The following is an 8,824-nucleotide window of genomic DNA, read 5'->3' as shown; positions in this document are numbered from 1 at the left end:
TCTTGTAAGTGCTGCAAAAAAATATGCATTTATGTGCCAAACTATTTCACAAAAACCTTTAAATATTATTGTATTTGGATTGTTCTACTACCTGTTTTTTAGCATTACCTCCATGCCTACTCTGCATAATAAAGTGTGGGATTATTTTCATCTGTTTTATACCACCCGATTCGAACGTTATCACTCGATTGAATGGGGCGTTATCAGCGGTTATCAGCCCATAGAAATGGGCCAGGAGGGGCCTCCTGTGCCTACTAGTAGGCTCAGAAGGCCGTGATCATCCATCCAAATGGTTGATCACCCACAAATATACAAGAGAAGACTCCAGATCCAATCCCAGAATTCCTGCTCACCTGTAATCGGAAGTCTACTGGACGAAAGTGGCAACGTTGCGATATTTCCTGCTTAATATTTTCAGGTAAGACTATTAAAATTATAAAACTGAGCATTTAAACTGTAATGGAAAACAATACATACACTCGTATTGCGTGTCATGATTGTTGACATGAGATAACCGTATTGCGATGTATCTGCAAACGTTATCGCTAGATCATTACGTTATTAGCGTGTCGTTACGTTAACGTTGCATGCTTTATTATGTGAGCATTAATGTTGCTAATATGAGTGTGTATTTACGTCTGAAGCTAATGGGGGAATTTAGTTTCGAGTTAAACTGTCAAAATGACTTTTACACGCTATTGTGTATGCTCGATAACGCCTCACTGAAGCCTGATCATAGGACTAATGTAGCCCATATTGACTTGAGAGAAATATTAAACGAGATGTATTTTACGGATGTTTGGAAACCTTGGGATCTTGACTAGAGTGTAAAATAAAGTTCTGTGGGCTTGGACAAAGCTTGGCTGGATTTGATCCCATATCAGGAAGCTTTGGATCTGTCTTTCTATCTATATACCTTCTCAAAAAATAAAGGGAATACTTAACAACACAATAAAACACAATTGTTCCCTTTATTTTTTTGAGCAGTTTATATATATATATATATATATATATATATATATATATATATATATATATATATATATATATAGCTAGCTAGCTGTGTATGTATCTATTTATATAATCTATCTTTAGATATAGATCTAGCTCGATGTGTATTTATCTATCTATATATATTGCAATCTATCTAGTTATCTAGCTAGCTGTATCTAACTATCACACCAAATATCCCTCATCTGACTGCATCCCATTTTCACTCATGTGTTTCTGTCTTTTAGGCTGTGATAAGAAGTACGGTACGGGTTGCACTTTGCTTTATGTAATAATTGCCAAATATTTTGATTTCAGATATGGGAAAAGCTCTTAAGATGACCCCACGTTTCAGGAACGTTAAAATTAAGTTGGTGAGGAGGTCTATGGTGGGCCCTGCAAGTTTTCTTACCTCAGTCAAGGTCTTCCCCAGCCCAGCTACAATCAGACCCACCCTTCAGACCCTTCTATTACATCTCAACCTGCTGAACCTGATGATGCGACACAGAGCTGTTCTGAGAGTGCATACAGTAAGGCAAAGAAGAGAGAGCTTCATGCCTGGGATGCAGTCAAGGATGAGATGCTTAAGGTGTCCTTTGAATGTTCAGCACCGATCACTACCCAGTGTGCTGTCTGCCGAGAACATGCTGATTATAGGTGCATTGAGTGCAGCTCCACTGCAGTGTTCTGTGAGGTTTGCCTGAAGAGGATTCACAGAAATTCACTGCATCTTCCTGAAAAGTGGAATGTAAGAACAATAGCATACAGTCTTACATTGCTATTGCTATACTTGCATACAGACAGCAAACTCACAGTAGGTTATTCCTATATTTACCTGAAGGCCATGGCACCCATGCTGTGTACACAAAGGACATGAAGATCATTGTCAGCACAGGTTTGTCATTTTACTTGATACAAAATCTTAATGTATTTTATTTTATTGACAGGTTAAGGAATTCAATCCAATTACATGTGGAGTAATGATTTCCTTTAAGGAATTAATCAAATTTGTGATGCAATAAAAAAAAAAAAAGTTGTTTGTTGATTCCAATAATTACAAACATGAAGTTATATGTGACACACTCAAGTGATTTAGTCTATACTATATAAACTAAATGTAAAGTTTATATACTATCATGATGGGTAAATATGTATAGCCTGAATCCACTGTAAGTCGCTTTGGATAAAAGCGTCTGCTAAATGCATACATTTAATTTAATTTATACTGATATGTTAGTCTCTATAGTAGTACTAGGTTATGTTTTTATGTTATTTTCCTCTTTATGTTTGGCAGGACGGCTCTGCACCGTTACAGTCACCATGTGTGCGTGTGAACCAGAAACCTGTACTCTGCTGTGATATGGGCTCCGGCCAGCAACAGCCACAAGCCCCAGACAGACCGCCTTCTCCATCCCTCTGCTAGAGCTTGTTGTTTCTCTGTCACTGGAGTGTCAGGTTTCTGTTGAGGGTTTTTGCAACACCCCATATCCCATTTTAGGCATCACCACTTCTTAGAATTGGATATTGCAAATAGTGAGTTGAGAGTACAGTGTGGAGTTTAGGCGGATTGTAAACATATCTATGTAATCAGATTTTAAATGTCTACATTTTAAATGGGTTCAAATTACTTTTAACCAGATTTGACAATATCCCAAGCTGTTGACTATATTCACATCTTAAATGAGGACAAGAGCTCTCTATAACAGTTAGTCCCATGTGTGTAGCCCTTTTTATTGCTTTATTATAAGCCTTCAAATATGCACCAAGGTGATGTTTCAAAGGTCAGTATTTCAAAACAGGAGCCATGTAGAATCTTCATACTTACATATGTTACTCTCTGGGTCAAGACCTTTCTAACAATGTATGTGGTTTAGCTCTACGAAAAAGTTTTAATTTTCTCATTTCACATGCACAAGCCATCTCGGGTGTAGTTTCAGAGAGCTATTTGAAGGCTCAATAGCCATAGCCTATATAAAAAGAAGCTATTTGCTTGTTTGTTTGTTTCTGACTTTGTAAGCAGATTTATGAACCCACAACATGACAAATACCCTGTCCGCACACACACACACACACACACACACACACACACACACACACAGACACAGAGAGACTCATTTTGCATTTCTGTTTGGTTCACATGTGGCAAATCTAATTATGGGATGGTTCCCCCAAAAATGAAAATTCTGTCATCATTTACTAACCCTCATGTCATTCCAAACCTGTATGAGTTGCTTTCTTATGTTGAATATAAAAAAAAGATAATTTGAAGATTGCTGGTAATGGCTGGTAAAAGTTAAAGTTTTTACAAGGTTTCTGAGCAGAAGATCATTAAATGTTTTCTCTGTCCATGTTACCAAAACTCATGTGTCATTTAAAAAGCATGTTTGAAAGCATGTCAATTAATTTCTTTGCATTCATCTAGATGCAATGTAATTAATAGTTTGGCTATACTAGATATTTTATATGTTCAGTAAATATATAATTTTACAACCCTAATTTGCAAACCAGATAAACTAATCAGATTTAAAATGTATAATTAATTATATATATATATATATATATATATATATATATAATTGACCGACAGCACTTTGAATTAAATGTAGTCTACCCACGGCAGACAACTGAAAACAAAAGTGGAACACACCAGTCCTCCCTCACATAAACTGACAATAAACTTTATTTATCTGAATCCAAGGAGAAACAATTGATATCCTTTACACAGATAAAATGATACCCTTCACATTTTCTCTTAAATGTTTATCATTAAAATAAAAGCATAACAGTAATTGTGAAGAAAATACTTCAGAGTGGAAGTAAGCAATGCCATATAAACCATTTAAATTTAAAATAAATAAATTGTAGTGTTCAGCTGTATACCAAAGTTTCTACAAGTACCACTAACCATCTTTTCAATATATTTTTTTGCCAAGCATCTCCAACTGACAGCAAAACTGTGAAAAATATAAAGTTATGTGAAGCATCTAATCATAACATGAAATCATACTCTGACCCACTGTTGTGAATATTATGGTGAGGTCCTTGCTAAAACCCAGCCCTACTGAACCAATGATGAAACAGGTGTGTGTATATATATATATATATATATATAAAACATGTAGACTCAATTCAGTACAATATAACTTTATTGGTCCCCACATAAGTCCTGTATAAAGGAGAACACATTGATGGTGCCAACAAACAACAATAATAAATAAAAATGGGGTGAATGAAAATAACAAAAAGATCACAATTTTCTTCTTACGTGTGAAGTGTGGGCATTACAATAAATTTGCAGCATATGTATGTATTGTGTGTGTGTGTTTGTATGGATGGGTTGGGGGCCGTCAACACAGTAAAAACAACCCAAACAAGTAACAAGATACATATTCAGGGTGTTTGCATGGTGTCTTGACCCTGGCAGTGAAGGCACATGTTCTTTTTAAAGCCACGTCCTGTGTGTGACCATGATTGGCACACTGTGCACTGAGACCATGAACGCCACTTCTTTCTTGCATTCTTCTTCTTATCATCAAAATGGACGCGGCAGACACAGCACAAATTGCCTCCATCTACCAAAGGAAAAACACAAATATTTTGAAAGTCAAGCCAGTTAGTTTAAATCATACTCATCACTATATTTAAAGCAACATCTCAAAGGCAGCTTGTTCATTTTTAACTGTTGCCAAAGGAATATGTGGGTATTGTACATCAATTCATCTCAGATCTTTAGGAAAACTCTGGGTTTTTCGTTTCAGAAATGGATGTAAATCAAACCTGAAACAGAGGGGTAACTACATTTTAATTTAACAAACCTCATGACCACTTTTTTCTTCAGCTGCTTCAAGTTTGATATGGTGGTATGACTCTTTGACAATTTCTTCAATGTGAGAATATTTGATGTTGATAGCCTTGTAAACAAAAATCAGCTTTGAATATTTTTTTGTAACAAACTCATTTGAAATTATAATAAAAGAGATAAACAATCCGGTTGTCTAACACAATGTCTTGCTCACACCACAATTGCTGTTGATCATCCTTCCATCTAATACTTTAAGAATACCACTAATGCTTAGCAAATGAACCCCTAACTTCAGCTTCTTTAAGTGCATTGTAATTTGGGCATCCCTCACCTCAGGGTTTAGGTCCTGTGTGCCCATGTGCCCTCAGTGCTGCTGCCTCTTGAATGTATTTCTGCTTTGCATCTTCCCCCAATGTGGCGCGCCTGCCCTTAATATCATTCATTGTGCCTGAAGAAAAAATAGATGCACAGTAAACGTAACGCATTAGTCAGCATCTCCTTTTTAAAGTAAATTCATACAACGACAATCAGTACTTGGGTTGTGAAAACCATTTATCTGTAACAACTCTGTAAAAACAAGATAACATGTTGTGGCGAGTGGGGCGGGGCCGAGAGGCGTGGGAACGAGGGGTGGGGCTCATGTGTAGCTCATCTCCAATCACTACACCTGGCCTCACTCCTCGTTCCCACGCCTCTCGGCCCCGCCCCACTCGCCACACATGTAAAGTAGATGACCTGATGATTCTTTTCAAAACACTCAGCATTCTTAAACTGATGAATGCAATTTGTGTGAGTGAAGTACTTCCCAAATACTATCATGAAAAATCTGTTTCATGACGTTTCATGACCCTCATAAACCTTATGTCAACAAGGCCACCATGTATGAAAAGAAACAATTTAGTATAAAAAATAAAACTTTTAAACTTTTTAAGTCTTTAAATTTTGTTTCTCACCTTTGTTTTTGAATATGTCCCTATAAAAAAGATTGTAATCCGACAGCTCTCTAATGTGAACTTTGGCCTTTGATGACCGGGGCTCAGACGAAGCATTAGTCATTTGTGATCTTTTGTAATTACCTATCCAGTTCTGAAAAACAAAAAAAATAGCAAAAGGGTATTACACCAATTAAACCGAATGTTAACAAAACAAATCATTTATACAAGCAGTGAAGCAGAATGATTTATTTATTTGACATGATGTTTGTTAGTGTGGCACAAAAGTAAACCTTATTTCTACGACACCGGTGTCCAAACCAGTAGCTGATGCAGCTCTTGGTATTAATTCTGAAACAACTCATGTCATTCCATCCTTAAAACATGATTTCAGGGTTTCCTTTTGATTCCCATTAATGGGAGTTCTCTCTTGGTGAATAACAACAAAGAAAGAAATAGATAGTCAGTAATAAATCAGTAATAAAAAAAAAGACAGTGTTGCAGATCATACCATCGTTCTCAGACACTCTTGCCTAATGCTTCTAGATCAGCAACTGTACAGCTTACCTCTCTCGGCCATCTTCAACCTAAAACACAGACAGAGAGAAACTTGCACAAGACAGATTTGTGAACAATAAATTCTAAACAGCCCAAAACCAAATTTTGGATAGTTCAACAAAGACATAGAGCATGGAAGTAATAAAACAAACTTGCCACAGAAGTCCTTGCAACCAGCTGGAGATGTATGCTGTAAAGGGAGACAAAAAAGTTAGTTAAAGAGACATTAATGTAACACAGGCAGGCAGACAGACAGACCTTTGGGTTTTATTTTTCAAGTTCAAGTTCAAGTTCAAGATAGATAGATAGATATATACATACACAGCTAGCAAGCTTTAGAGAGAGTGAGAGAGAAAGAGAGAGACAGACAGATAGACAGACAGCTAAATATATATATATATTAGATAAATTATATAAATATATACACAGCTAGCTAGCTAGTATAGAGAGAAAGAGACAGACAGACAGACAGATCCAAACCCACAGAACTTTATTTTACACTCTAGTCAAGATCCCAAGGTTTCCAAACAGCCGTAAAATACGTCTTGTGTTTAATATTTCTCTCAAGTCAATATGGGCTACATTAGTCCAATGATCAGGCTTCAGTGAGGCGTTATCGAGCATACACAATAGAGTGTAAAAAGTAATTTTGACAGTTTAACTCGAAACTTAATTCCCCCATTAGCTTCAGGCGTAAATACACACTCATATTAGCAACATTAATGCTCACATAATAAAGCATGCAACGTTAACGTAACGACAGGCTAATAACGTAATGATCTAGCGATAACGTTTGCAGATACATCGCAATACGGTTATCTCATGTCAACAATCATGACACGCAATACGAGTGTATGTATTGTTTTCCATTACAGTTTAAATGCTCAGTTTTATAATTTGAATAGTCTTACCTGAAAATATTAAGCAGGAAATATCGCAACGTTGCCGCATTCGTCCAGTAGACTTCCGATTACCGGTGAGCAGGAATTCTGGGATTGGATCTGGAGTCTTCTCTTGTATATTTGTGGGTGATCAACCATTTGGATGGATGATCACGGCCTTCTGAGCCTACTAGTAGGCACAGGAGGCCCCTCCTGGCCCATTTCTATGGGCTGATAACCGCTGATAACGCCCCATTCAATCGAGTGATAACGTTCGAATCGGGTGTTTTATACAGTATGTTTCCAAAATTAAACTGCTGTTTGACAATTTTGAGCATGTGGTAGTTTATTGAAGTTGTTTGTAAAGCCATTGCTGCCAGTCATTAGATTTTTAGCCTTGCATGTACATTGTTGATCTAAATGCCAACTAGGATCTAGGTGTATTTATATACGGTGCGAGGTACGACGGGGAAACACCGTCGTGTTATCAACGCTGATTAACTTTTCAAAATCAACACCTCATTCAGCTTTCATCCCAGGTCTGCAGCACGACCCTAATTCACCCGTAATGCAGGTAAAACGGTGAAACAGCGTTGCAATTTCAACGGTGAATCCACGTCGTGATTTCAACGTTGATCCAATTTGCAAAATCGAAAGGTTATTCAACGTTGATTCAACGTCGGGATTTCAACCGTACATCAACGTCACGATTTCAACGGTGAATCAACGTGATTTCAACGTTGATCCAATTTGCAAAATCGAAAGGTTTTTCAACGTTGATTCAACCATGGTACCTGACGTTGTTTCAACGTTGAATCAACGTTGAAATGCCGGCTGGGATTTACCACTACAATTTTGCTTTGTAGAAAACTTTTCTTAAAAACGAATTTCGTTTTGTACAAATCTTATCTTAATTTTAATAAATGTTTCATCAACCAATTGCATGTATTTTAATAAATAAAAAGCTAATATAGCAGACAATGATAACCGTGACATGGAAGCACCAGCGCGCCGCGTTCACTTCCACTGCACTGTGAACTAGAGCGCATCTCATCGTAAATGAAACTCAGCGTAGGCCTATGCCTCATTAGCATTAAATATTTTTGCTGCATCCTTTCTAGAACAGACAATGGCTTTTTTTTGCGGCTCGCATCAGCAAAGCATTGCATCGCCATAGACCGCAAAATAATCAGCGGATGGTGGGCGGGTGCGGCTTTGAAATTTGCTCTATGATTCCCGCGAAGCAAAAAACGAGGACGGAATCTCGAAATCCAGTCATGAAAATGAAAGTTGCATTTTAATCTGGACAGTCATGGAATTTGCCAAAGTTAGCATACAATAATCAAATCAAATCTCCATATGGACCAGTATCTGTAAATGTTAAGCCGCAAAAGTTGTTTAAAATATAAATCCGTGTTCTGCGCTTCTCTGTGTGAATTAATGAATGGCAGAGACGTGCAGGTTTGTTTACTACATAGACTGAAGCGCATGACGCTTGCATTAATTTCAGCATCTGAGCTTCAGAGTTCTCTCTCCTTCAAGCGATCTGAACTTTTCAGTTCATCTCAATGGACACACAGCGCACCTGTATTTGACACTCTGTAAACTCTTTGGGAAGGCGCATGACTCACCGTCACTTTACTGATAGCGCCCCAGCCGGC

General features: G+C 37.4%; 1 long non-coding RNA gene across 1 annotated transcript; it reads right to left on the bottom strand.

Moving 5' to 3' along the window:
• Positions 1-4,118: 4,118 nt before the first annotated feature.
• On the bottom strand, positions 4,119-7,252 carry LOC113083753 (uncharacterized). Its single transcript, XR_003283384.1, has 5 exons — positions 7,194-7,252; positions 6,018-6,472; positions 5,746-5,878; positions 5,124-5,240; positions 4,119-4,562 (listed from the first exon to the last, which is right to left on the bottom strand). It is a non-coding gene; the product is annotated as an uncharacterized LOC113083753 (long non-coding RNA).
• Positions 7,253-8,824: the final 1,572 nt, after the last annotated feature.

Source organism: Carassius auratus, unplaced genomic scaffold (assembly GCF_003368295.1).
Source record: "Carassius auratus strain Wakin unplaced genomic scaffold, ASM336829v1 scaf_tig00039326, whole genome shotgun sequence".
Lineage (NCBI taxonomy): Eukaryota > Metazoa > Chordata > Actinopteri > Cypriniformes > Cyprinidae > Carassius > Carassius auratus.
This window is presented reverse-complemented; position numbering and strand designations above follow the sequence as displayed.